This window comes from Haemaphysalis longicornis, unplaced genomic scaffold (assembly GCF_048455015.1).
Source record: "Haemaphysalis longicornis isolate Haplotype H1 unplaced genomic scaffold, Haemaphysalis longicornis Haplotype H1 scaffold_13, whole genome shotgun sequence".
NCBI classification, from domain to species: domain Eukaryota; kingdom Metazoa; phylum Arthropoda; class Arachnida; order Ixodida; family Ixodidae; genus Haemaphysalis; species Haemaphysalis longicornis.
This window is the reverse complement of record NW_027526233.1, coordinates 48,389,714-48,400,265: the sequence shown is the minus strand read 5'-3', so window position 1 is coordinate 48,400,265 and position 10,552 is coordinate 48,389,714. Positions and strand designations below refer to the sequence as shown.

The window sequence follows — 10,552 nt, the reverse complement described above, 5'->3', positions numbered from 1 at the left end:
CATCAAGGCTGCCAGAACCGAGGCCCTCGCTACGCTTTCGCACGATAATAGGGTTTGAAAAATAAAGGGCTCGTTAGGAAATACAGAAAGAAATGCCAGCAGTTTACAACGCCAAAGAAGGCATAAGGGATTGGTTAGACATTTTTGTTAACGTTAGTGACGTTACATCATTTTTTATTATTATTACGTGAGAAAAATGAAAGAAAAACATGCCCAGAGTGGGGACCGAACCCACGCCTTTCGATTAAATCTCGAATGCCTTACCAATTGGGCTATCTCGGCGACTGTGTTTTCTTTCACTTTCTGGGGTATTTATATTTCCTACAACTGTATCTGACGCTTGAGGGTGGTAGCCAGCGCCACTCAGACTACACAAAGCGGACCTTCTTTTCCTCCCCCGGAGTGTTGCGCGAACGTCTACAGCCTGTCATAAGCGGGTAACTGGCGGGAAACCCTCTTATGCTACCTTGGCATCAAGGCAGCCAGAAACGAGGCCCACGCTAGGCTTAGGCATGATACTAGGGTTTGGAAATAAGTGGCTCGTTAGGGAATACAGAAAGGAATGCCGGCACTCTACAACGCCAAAGAAGGCTTAGGGGAATGGTTAGACATTTTCGTTACTATTATTGATGTTACATTATTTTTTTATTATTATTACTATAGAAAGAAAGCAAGAAAAACACGAGCCCCGATTGGGGACCGAACCCACTCCTTTCGATTAGATCTCGAATGCCTTACCAATTCTGCTATCTGGGAGATGTGTTCTGCTTCACTTTCTGGGGTATTTATATTTTCTACAACTGTATCTGACGCTTGAGGGTGGCTACCAGCGCCACTCAGACTACACGGGGAGCAGGGGTCCTGTTTTTCAACGCCCGGGGCGTGACGCGAACGTCTACAGCCTGTTATAAGCGGGTAACTGGCGGGAAACCCTCTTATGCTACCTTGACATCAAGGCTACCACAACGGAGGCCCTCGCTAAGCTTTCGCACTATAAAAGGGTTTGGAAATAAGGAGCTCGTTAGGAAATACAGAAAGAAATGCCGGCAGTCTAAAACGCCAAACGAGGCATAGGAGAATGGTTAGAGATTTTTTACCGTTAGTGACGTTACATTATTTTTTTAATATATTACGTAAGAAAGAAAGAAAGAAAAACACGCGTCCAGAGTGGGGACCGAACCCACGCCTTTCGATTATATCTCGAATGCCTTACCAATGCGCCTATCTTGGCGACTGGGTTCTGCTTCACTTTCTGGGGTACTTATATTTCCTACAACTGTATCTGACGCTTGAGGGTGTAGCCAGCGCCACTCAGAGTACACGGGGAGAAGGGGACCTTCTTTTCAACCCCCGGTGCGCGACTCGAACGTCTACAGCCTGTTATAAGCGGGTAACTGGCGGGAAACCCTCTTATGCTACCTTGGCATCAAGGCTACCACAACGGAGGCCCTCGCTAAGCTTTCGCACTATAAAAGGGTTTGGAAATAAGGAGCTCGTTAGGAAATACAGAAAGAAATGCCGGCAGTCTAAAACGCCAAAGGAGGCATAGGAGAATGGTTAGAGATTTTTTTACCGTCAGTGACGTTACATTATTTTTTAATATGATTACGTAGGAAAGAAAGAAAGAAAAAATTTCCCCCGCACTTCCCCGTGGGGGAGAGTGTGTAAGTGCGAATGCACTGTTGTTAATTTGTGGATTAAAGAGTCGAGGAGTAGAAAGAGTATGTACAGTATACGACGCGCGCCAGCGCTAGTAGTCACTGCGAGGAGATAGGAGGAGGAGAGCAGGGCCCGCAGTTTACGGCTAGGCGAGAGGGGAGAGGAGAAGCGCACCGCCGCGAGGCCGCCGCGGCTGCCCGCGCGCTGGTCCGCGCTCACCGCCGGAGCACCGTCGATGCGCGCACCATCACGTCTCGCGCTCCGTTACCACACGCGCGCGCCGTTGCTATGCACACGCTCCCCTCCGCTCCGCGCCGTTGCTAGGGGCGAGGAGGCGCGCGCGATAACACCTGTGAGGAGCGCGGACATCGCCGGTGGACGCGTGATTCAGGGTCGCTTAAGAAGTGCATCGCACTTAAAACACGCGCCCAGAGTGGGGACCGAACCCACGCCTTTTGATTATATCTCGAATGCCTTACCAATGCGGCTATATTGGCGAATGGGTTCTCCTTCACTTTCTGGGGTACTTATATATCCTACAACTGTATCTCAGGCTTGAGGGTGGTAGCCAGCACCACTCAGACTACACGGGGAGAAGGGGACCTTCTTTTCAACCCCCGGGGCGTGACGCGAACGTCTACAGCCTGTCATAAGCGTGTAACTGGCGGGAAACACTGTTATGCTACATTGGTATCAAGGCTTCCAGAACCGAGGCCCTCCCAAAGCTTTCGCACGATAATAAGGTTTGGAAAAAAGCGGCTCGTTAGGAAATACAGAGAGAAATACCGCAGTCTAAAACGCCAAAAGAGGCATAAGGGAATGATTAGACATTTTTTACCGTTACTGATGTTAAATTTTTTTATTATTATTGCGTGAGAAAGAAAGAAAGGAAAACACGCGCACTGAGTGGGGACCGAACCCACGCCTTTCGAATAAATCTCGAATGCCTTACCAATTCGGCTATCTGGGCGACTGTGTTCTTCACTTTCTGGGGTATTTATATTTCCTACAACCGTATCTGACGCTTGAAGGTGGTAGCCAGCGCCACTCAGACTACATGGGGAGAAGGGGACCTTCTTTTCAACCCCCCGTGCGCGATTCGAACGTCTACAGCCTGTCATAAGCGGGTAACTGGCTGAAAACCCTCTTATGCTACCTTGGCATCAAGGCTACCATATCGGGGGCCCTCGCTAAGCTTTCGCACTATAAAAGGGTTTGGAAATAAGGAGCTCGTTAGGAAATACAGAAAGAAATGCCGGCAGTCTAAAACGCCAAAGGAGGCATAGGAGAATGGTTAGAGATTTTTTTACCGTTAGTGACGTTACATTATTTTTTTAATATGATTCCGTAGGAAAGAAAGAAAGAAAAAATTTCCCCCGCAATTCCCCGAGGGGGACAGTGTGTAAGTGCGAATGCACGGTTGTTAATTTGTGGATTAAAGAGTCGAGGAGTAGAAAGAGTATGTACAGTATACGAGGCGCGCCAACGCTAGCAGTCACTGCGAGGAGAGAGGAGGAGGAGAGAAGCGCCCGCAGTTTACGGCGAGGAGAGAGGGGAGTGGAGGAGCGCACCGCCGCGAGGCCGCCGCGGCTGCCCGCGCGCCGGCCCGCGCTCACCGCCGGAGCTCCGTCGATGCGCGCGCCATCACGTGGCGCTCTCCGTTACTACACGCGCGCGCCGTTGCTATGCACACGCTCCCCTCCGCTCCGCGCCGTTGCTAGGGGCGAGGAGGCGCGCGCGATAACACCTGTGAGGAGCGCGGACATCGCCGGTGGACGGGTGATTCAGGGTCGCTTAAGAAGTGCATCGCACTTAAAACACGCGCCCAGAGTGGGGACCGAACCCACGCCTTTCGATTATATCTCGAATGCCTTACCAATGCGGCTATCTTGGCGACTGGGTTCTCCTTCACTTTCTGGGGTACTTATATATCCTACAACTGTATCTCACGCTTGAGCGTGGTAGCCAGCACCACTCAGACTACAAGGGGAGAAGGAGACCTTCTTTTCAAACCCCGGGGCGTGACGCGAACGTCTACAGCCTGTCATAAGCGTGTAACTGGCGGGAAACCCTGTTATGCTACATTGGCATCAAGGCGGCCAGAACCGAGGCCCTCCCAAAGCTTTCGCACGATAATAGGGTTTGGAAAAAAGGGGCTCGTTAGGAAATACAGAAAGAAATGCCGGCAGTCTAAAACGCCAAAGGAGGCATAAGGGAATGGTTAGACATTTTTTACCGTTAGTGATGTTAAAATTTTTTTTATTATTATTACGTGAGAAAGAAAGAAAGAAAAACACGCGCACTGAGTGGGGACCGAACCCACGCCTTCAGATTACATCTCGAATGCCTTACCAATTGAGCTATTTGGGCGACTGTGTTCTCCTTCACTTTCTGGGGTATTTACATTTCTTACAACTGTATCTGGCGCTTGAGGGTGCTAGCCAGCGCCAGTCAGACTACATGGGAAGAAGGGGACCTTCTTTTCAACCCCCGGGTCGTGACGCGAACGTCTACAGCCTTTCATAAGCGGGTAACTGGCAGGAAACCCTCTTATGCTACTTTGGCATCAAGGCTACCACAACGGAGGCCCTCGCTAAGCTTTCGCACGATAATAGGGTTTGGAAAAAAGGGGCTCGTTAGGAAATACAGAAAGAAATGCCGGCAGTCTACAACGCCAAAGAAGGCATAGGGGAATGGACGCTTTCACGTACTATTATGAGCAATATGAAAGGGAACACAGGAACGCGTGGTAAACAGCCTCGAAACAGACGCGGAGCGACATGCGGATGGCGCTGTGAAAACCAAAGGGGGAAAGGAGGGCGCTCTTCCACTAACTGTTGGCACTCCCACCGCGCTGGCATTTCTACAAAGCAGCATCGTATACGTCATTTCGCCGATAACATGGCATCGTCGGACAGCCGATAAGACGCTCGGCGGGAATGGGGACAGTTGTTACAACAGCGTCGCCCTTTCCACTTTGTTTCCGACGGCCGGCGCAGCGTATCACTGATAGCTGGGTCTGAGGGTGTTTTCTACGCGTTCTAGTGTTCCCTTTCATATTGCTCACAATAGTACATGTGGTAACTATACAAGTTCGGGAAAGCAAACAGTCCCATAAAAATGAAGACAAAAATTTTTTTTTATCTTTTGTGATCGCGCTGCTTTGCGGCGGCCGATGGTTTCGCTCCTAGCACAAGCCTGGTGTACGCGCTGAGAAGATGACGCTCGCTCTCTGCGCTCCCTTGTGCGCCGTCAGTCGCTCGTCTCCCATGCTGTTCCTAGTTAAGCTAGCGCTCGGCGGGTTGCTCAAAGTGCGCGCGCGGATGGATGTTTTTGCACGTACATATGTAGTTATTGTTTACGTTCCGGAAAGCAAGAACTCCCAAAAAATTGAAGGCAAAAATGTTTCTTTTGGTCTTGGGTGGTCCGGTAGATTTCCTACCGAAGCGCAGACCGTGTGCTCTCATTCAGTCGAAAGCACACGCTTACGTCGCTTGCTCGTCTGCTGCGAACATCAGCGAGCTCGTTATTCGCAATACTCGTCTGTGCCTCGCACTCGCGCAGAACTGCCCATCACAATGTCCATTCTCATAACTGTGTGCCCCACGCGCGTCCCTGGCGCATTCACGCGATGGTCGCGAAGCTTATTACTTCTGCTTCATGGATAAACACGAGCAGCTGCTCGAGGTCGTCAGAGATCACCTCGCGTCAACAAATCATGAGTCTGTGTTCCGCGCGAATTTGTCTGACGAAGTGGCAGTCAACGCCTTCATAGACACGTACAGCGGGTGCACCAACACAAACTGGATTGTCCAAAAGGTCCAGAAACGTAGCGAAAGGTGTGTTTTTGATACGAAGAGTTGTAGTACGTGAGGCGGCGTTTTGAAACTCGTGTTGTACTAGTTATATTTTTATTCCTGCTATTTCTTATTTATACATTTGTATACTTTATTGCGTGTGTGCGGCTTACAATTGAGGCGCGAGCTGTGACACAATGCTGGCGAATTAAAAGGCCAGACAATACAGAAATCTATATATGTGGTAGCTACAAATGCGTCGCAGGAAACAGACACAAACTGCTCATCTATATCCATCAATGGATCTCGAAAAGTGACAATTTTTTGCCGCTATTTGGACTCCCACATCAGTATCGCAAAAATAGTGCGCCAAGGACATAACTTTTTTTACTTAGTTTTATCTCTGCTGCGACTACCGTGACTTCAAGCTCACGCGCAACTACTCATTAGTCCCAGCGAAAAGAATATACGTATCTGAGGGAGTGTAACACTTTATTAAATGAGAGGCTATGGGGCCCTGGGGGAGCAAGGATGAGGAGAAAAGGGGAAGGTTACAACTCGCACAGTGAACACAGTTACAGTCTTGGGGTCCTCATCGCAAAATGAACACATTAAAGTCAGTCAGTGGCAGCAAAACGCACAGTTCAGACTTAAATGTACAGTTCACATGTTAGACAATGCGGTTCACACTGAAAACAGTGCACGCTGCAGACTGTTCACATTGTAGACCGAACGGGGAAGTCGGCCAGGCTGCTACACGAATTTGTAGAGTCCGTTTGCAAGGGCGTACTCGGTAATTGCTTCTATTGCGGTGGGATCGTCACGGACCCCACTAACATGTTCCTGTTCAGTCGCAGGGGTGGGACCTAGAGTTAAAAGCTGGTGGTGATTACGGTCGAATAATGGACAGAGCCAAATTAAGTGATAACGATTTGGTGTGCCTTCCTGATTACAGGGGGGCAGCAGCGCCATTCGGATCCTGCTGGAGCTGTCTATTTATAAATACCGTATGTTATGCAGCGAAATCTCTGTGGGCATGGAGCACAAATTGTTAAAAATAACTAATCGGCATTGGCAACAGTGTGAGTGGTAGCACGCATGATTACTGATATCAAACTGCACCCTGATGGCTTCAGCGAAGAGACTGGGGTCAATAGCCCTTTACGGAAGACATATATCAAACTCCTCGAGTACTTAAGTAGCTGTACAATCCAACTAGTACTTAGCCCTTGGTTGGTATGTATTTTCGATATTGTTTCCCTAAATTGTTATGACCAGCAGTGCAAATTATGCAGAATTCATGACCGAGTGTAAAACGTGTACGTTTGAGCTGGCATATTTCTTATTAACGTATCACCCTTGCAAGAACGATTCACACCTTCCATTGCTGTTAACAAAATGTCAACGTTTTTCATAGTGACACTGTTGCTGATAAATAATAATGCAATTAAGGTAATGTTAACGAAATTCAATATAATAGTGTTTATGAAAGTGCCAAAATGTAGCAGCTCATGCAGCTGTAATACTTCGCCAGGGTGGGACAGTTTGTATATGTGGTCATGGGTAATTGGCTGCCTTTCTTGTAATCCTTACCTGCAGCACCAAATTGTGTTTTGACGTGTGTATATAGTAAAAGAGCCCCCCAACTCAATTGTATTCCCTTCTGTGTGCTGTATAATGAGCTTTCGATGAGGATGTTTGCTTTCCGAAACGTGTATAATTGCCACGTGCGCGCGAAAGCGTCCATCCGCGCGCGCGCACTTCGAGCACCGAGCCGAGCGCTTATCTAGGAACACGATCGCAGGTCAGCAGCAATTTGCTGGCGCGCAAGAAGAGCGCGACGAGATCAGGGGCTCAGGTACATAAGCTTAACTTCTACCACATGTGCGTCAGCTTCCCCAGCGCCTCAGGCCAGCCCCGCCCACGGAGCGAAAACATGGGCCGCCCGCCCACCAGTCGAAACGCGGGGAGGGGGGAAAAAAAATCCACCTCGCATGAAGTCGCGCACATAGAGGAACTTACGTCACGGTGCTGTGTCCAAGGAGGTTAAAAAATTGCAATTTCTTTAATCTCATTGGCTGCGCCGCTGCTTAAGGAGTGTGGTCGGCCTGGGCGCCTGCGGGATATGGTTTGGGAATACGCGCCCGGGTACACAGGCCACCCCCGCCCAATTCAGCCGCGTGCAAGAGAATCCTTTTTGGTTACGTTTCGAATATCTTGTAGGCGAGCCTGCCGTTGTACGCGACGACCAAGAAGGCACCTCCGCCGCCCCCCCCCCCCCCCCCGTCCCGTTATCAAAGCCTCCGCATACTCCCTGAGGGAGTGAATTAGGTAGTCTCTTCTATCGGGCGAAGCAAGCATGACATGTACACTTGATTGCTGGCACCTGTGTCCCGTAGTCTTCTTGCGCGCTCCTTAAGGGCGCTAACATAACGTAGAAAATAGAGCGAAGCGCCGCACGCTTAGAGGGATTGTTTAGGAAGACCGGCGAACAGAGGGCACAAGTTCGCATCGGTAGGATAACCAACCACCTTAAGTAAGTACCGTGTAAATTTAAGCGCATCAAGGTGTGAACAGCGCGCTGCAGGATTTACCGAAAGCAACTTCCACGTTGGAGGGTTTTACGTTAGGAAAATATATTAAGTGCGAATGCACTTCTTAAGCGACCCTGAATCACGCGTCCACCGCCGTCCGTCCATCCACACCACATACCCACTTAGGCCGATTGGCAAAGAAGAGTTCCTAATTTCTTTAGCACATACCCACTTAGGGCGATTGGCCAAGAAGAATTCTTTCGCATCACCCGTGCATTCCCACTTACTTGGCACATACCCACGTGGGGGACTGGACAGGAATCGGGCGTGAGAAGGGCTAATGCACCCGCTTAAAGGAGTACTGACACAAAATTTCAAAGCTGAGATCCGCTCTAGCAATCAAGTTCAAGGACAACACAAATAGGTGTCTGTGAATAAATGCATCTTTCTTTCTTTGTAGTTGTGTGTGTGTGTGTGATCTCTCTTTCGCGAACATTACCGACCCGCGCAAATTCAACTCGTGCATTCGCACTTACGCACTCTCCCCCTCGGGGAAGTGCGAGGCAATTTTTTTACGCAAATATAAAGCAGAAAATCAATACACGAGTGATAGTTGCAGTGTTCCTTTATTACCAATTTATGGATTCCTGTTATTTGCGATAGGAAATGAAATACTAAATCAACGGTATAAAATTAGCGCGCTCTATTGCAAGCACTTTCTCCTGGCGGTATTTCAGAAATCAAACGTCAATACCCACGAAAGGTTCCACTAGATGGGATGCACGTTCGCTTGTAACGATCTGGCAGGATGGCCTTGTGGTTTAATAAATGTTGTATACCTCAATTCACGCGCGTCTGAGCCTCATGACCGTGCAGGCATTGAGACACCCGACTTGGAGCAGTAGAACGGAGTAAATTTAAATTGACTTGAGCAAACCTCAAGCGTGTCATCTTGGGAGGCACGAGACAGAAAAAAAAAACACGATAGGTGAGCGGGAAAGAGAACGGAGGCCTTTTTGAAGGGGCGCTAGTCGACAATCGTGTTTCGGCGACATCTGCAACGATAGGAGCAGATAAGCCGCCAGTTTATTTATGTCAACGCTAAATGTGCCCAAAAATGTGATGTGGTTTATTTACACATAAAATTGTTTCGAAATGTGACTTTGACGTTTGTGCGATTTCCAAAACAGGGTATTAAAATAAATGGGGTGTAATTGTACTTGCTTCTTTTAAAGTATTACAATGGCGATGTGGCCCAGAAGATTTCTTTCGCATAAAAACGCGTATGTATCGGGCTTTCTATATTTGTGTCTGGTATTTTGCTTTGGATATATTTATTCCTGGTTGACATAATATATAATTACGGTTTTGAGGCCAAAGCATTTCTTTCGTAAAAAAATTCCCCCTCCCCTCGCGGGAACCCCTCTGTAGATGCGACGCATAGGGGGTTAAGGTTGCAGAGCTGGACAGCGGAAGAACGGCGCTGGAACGATGCAGCGGAGCGGCGCAGGTACCGCGTTTTATAGCGCGCAAAACGGTGAGGGGACGCGCCGGCGCCAGTGCGGCTGCAGCGGCTATGACGAAACACAGTCCAACACAATCCACTTTAATCCAATCCAAATCCAATTCAATCCAAGCCAAGCCAAGCCAAGTCAAGGCAAGCAAAGCAAAGCTAAGCAAAGCCAAGCCAATCCAAGCCAATCCAATCGAATCCAATCCAATGCCCCTCCCGAGAGAGTGTTCGCTATCGGAGAGGAGAGGGGGTGAGCGGCGGAGAGCGCAGCTGGCGCGGCGAGGAGAAAGGGGGGAGGGGCGGACGCCGACGACGCCGGATGCAGGGACAAGCGAGTGAATGAGATGCAGTCGCAGTTAATAGAACCAAATCTTCTTTGAGCCATTTTCAATCAGTCTGTCAAATTCTTTCTAAATTTGTTGGGATACTGAAGAGATGGTTTCAACTCTACATCGGACGCAGCCGTCGTCAAGAACCAGATGGTATTTCGGAGAGCAACATCACATGAGCACCTAAACCAAACAAAAGAAATAAATTTGACTTTGAATAATTTTTTAAAGGATTCTCAGCATGCGCTCAAAAAGCTCCGCAACAAATTCAGATGTTTTAGAATCAGCGTTACTACATCTTACATTTAATGCCACGTAGGGTTGTGTCTATCACTCGTGAAATGTGCCTTGCATTTAAAAGAAAAAAGCAGTACTCTGAGCGAGTATAAGCCATCAGCAGAAGAAGAGTTTTTTTTCCATTTTGTGTTGAAGGGCATTGTTATCTGCCAGGGCTGGCAATGCAAATGCAGTATGAAAAATTGTTTAGGAGTTGAAAACGGTGAGGAGCATCGTGCCTAAGCTCCAAAAATATACATCATCCCACATTATATTTCTCAAAGCAAAATTACCTGCTAAGGCACAGCGTGAAGCCATTTATTTTTACTCCAAACCATTATTACACACGGAGTTATAAAGAATTGGCACTTTTCTACGTTTGAAGACAATTGGTAATGTTTGTTCCAACGACGACACATGTTAAGAGTAGCGGCGCACGCTGTA

At 48.4% G+C, this 10,552-nt stretch overlaps 1 non-coding gene across 1 annotated transcript; it reads right to left on the bottom strand.

Annotated features, from left to right (window-relative positions):
* Positions 1–210: 210 nt before the first annotated feature.
* Trnak-uuu (transfer RNA lysine (anticodon UUU)) lies at positions 211–282 on the bottom strand. The gene has a single exon. It is a non-coding gene; the product is annotated as a tRNA-Lys (tRNA).
* Between the last annotated feature and the right edge of the window lie 10,270 nt (positions 283–10,552).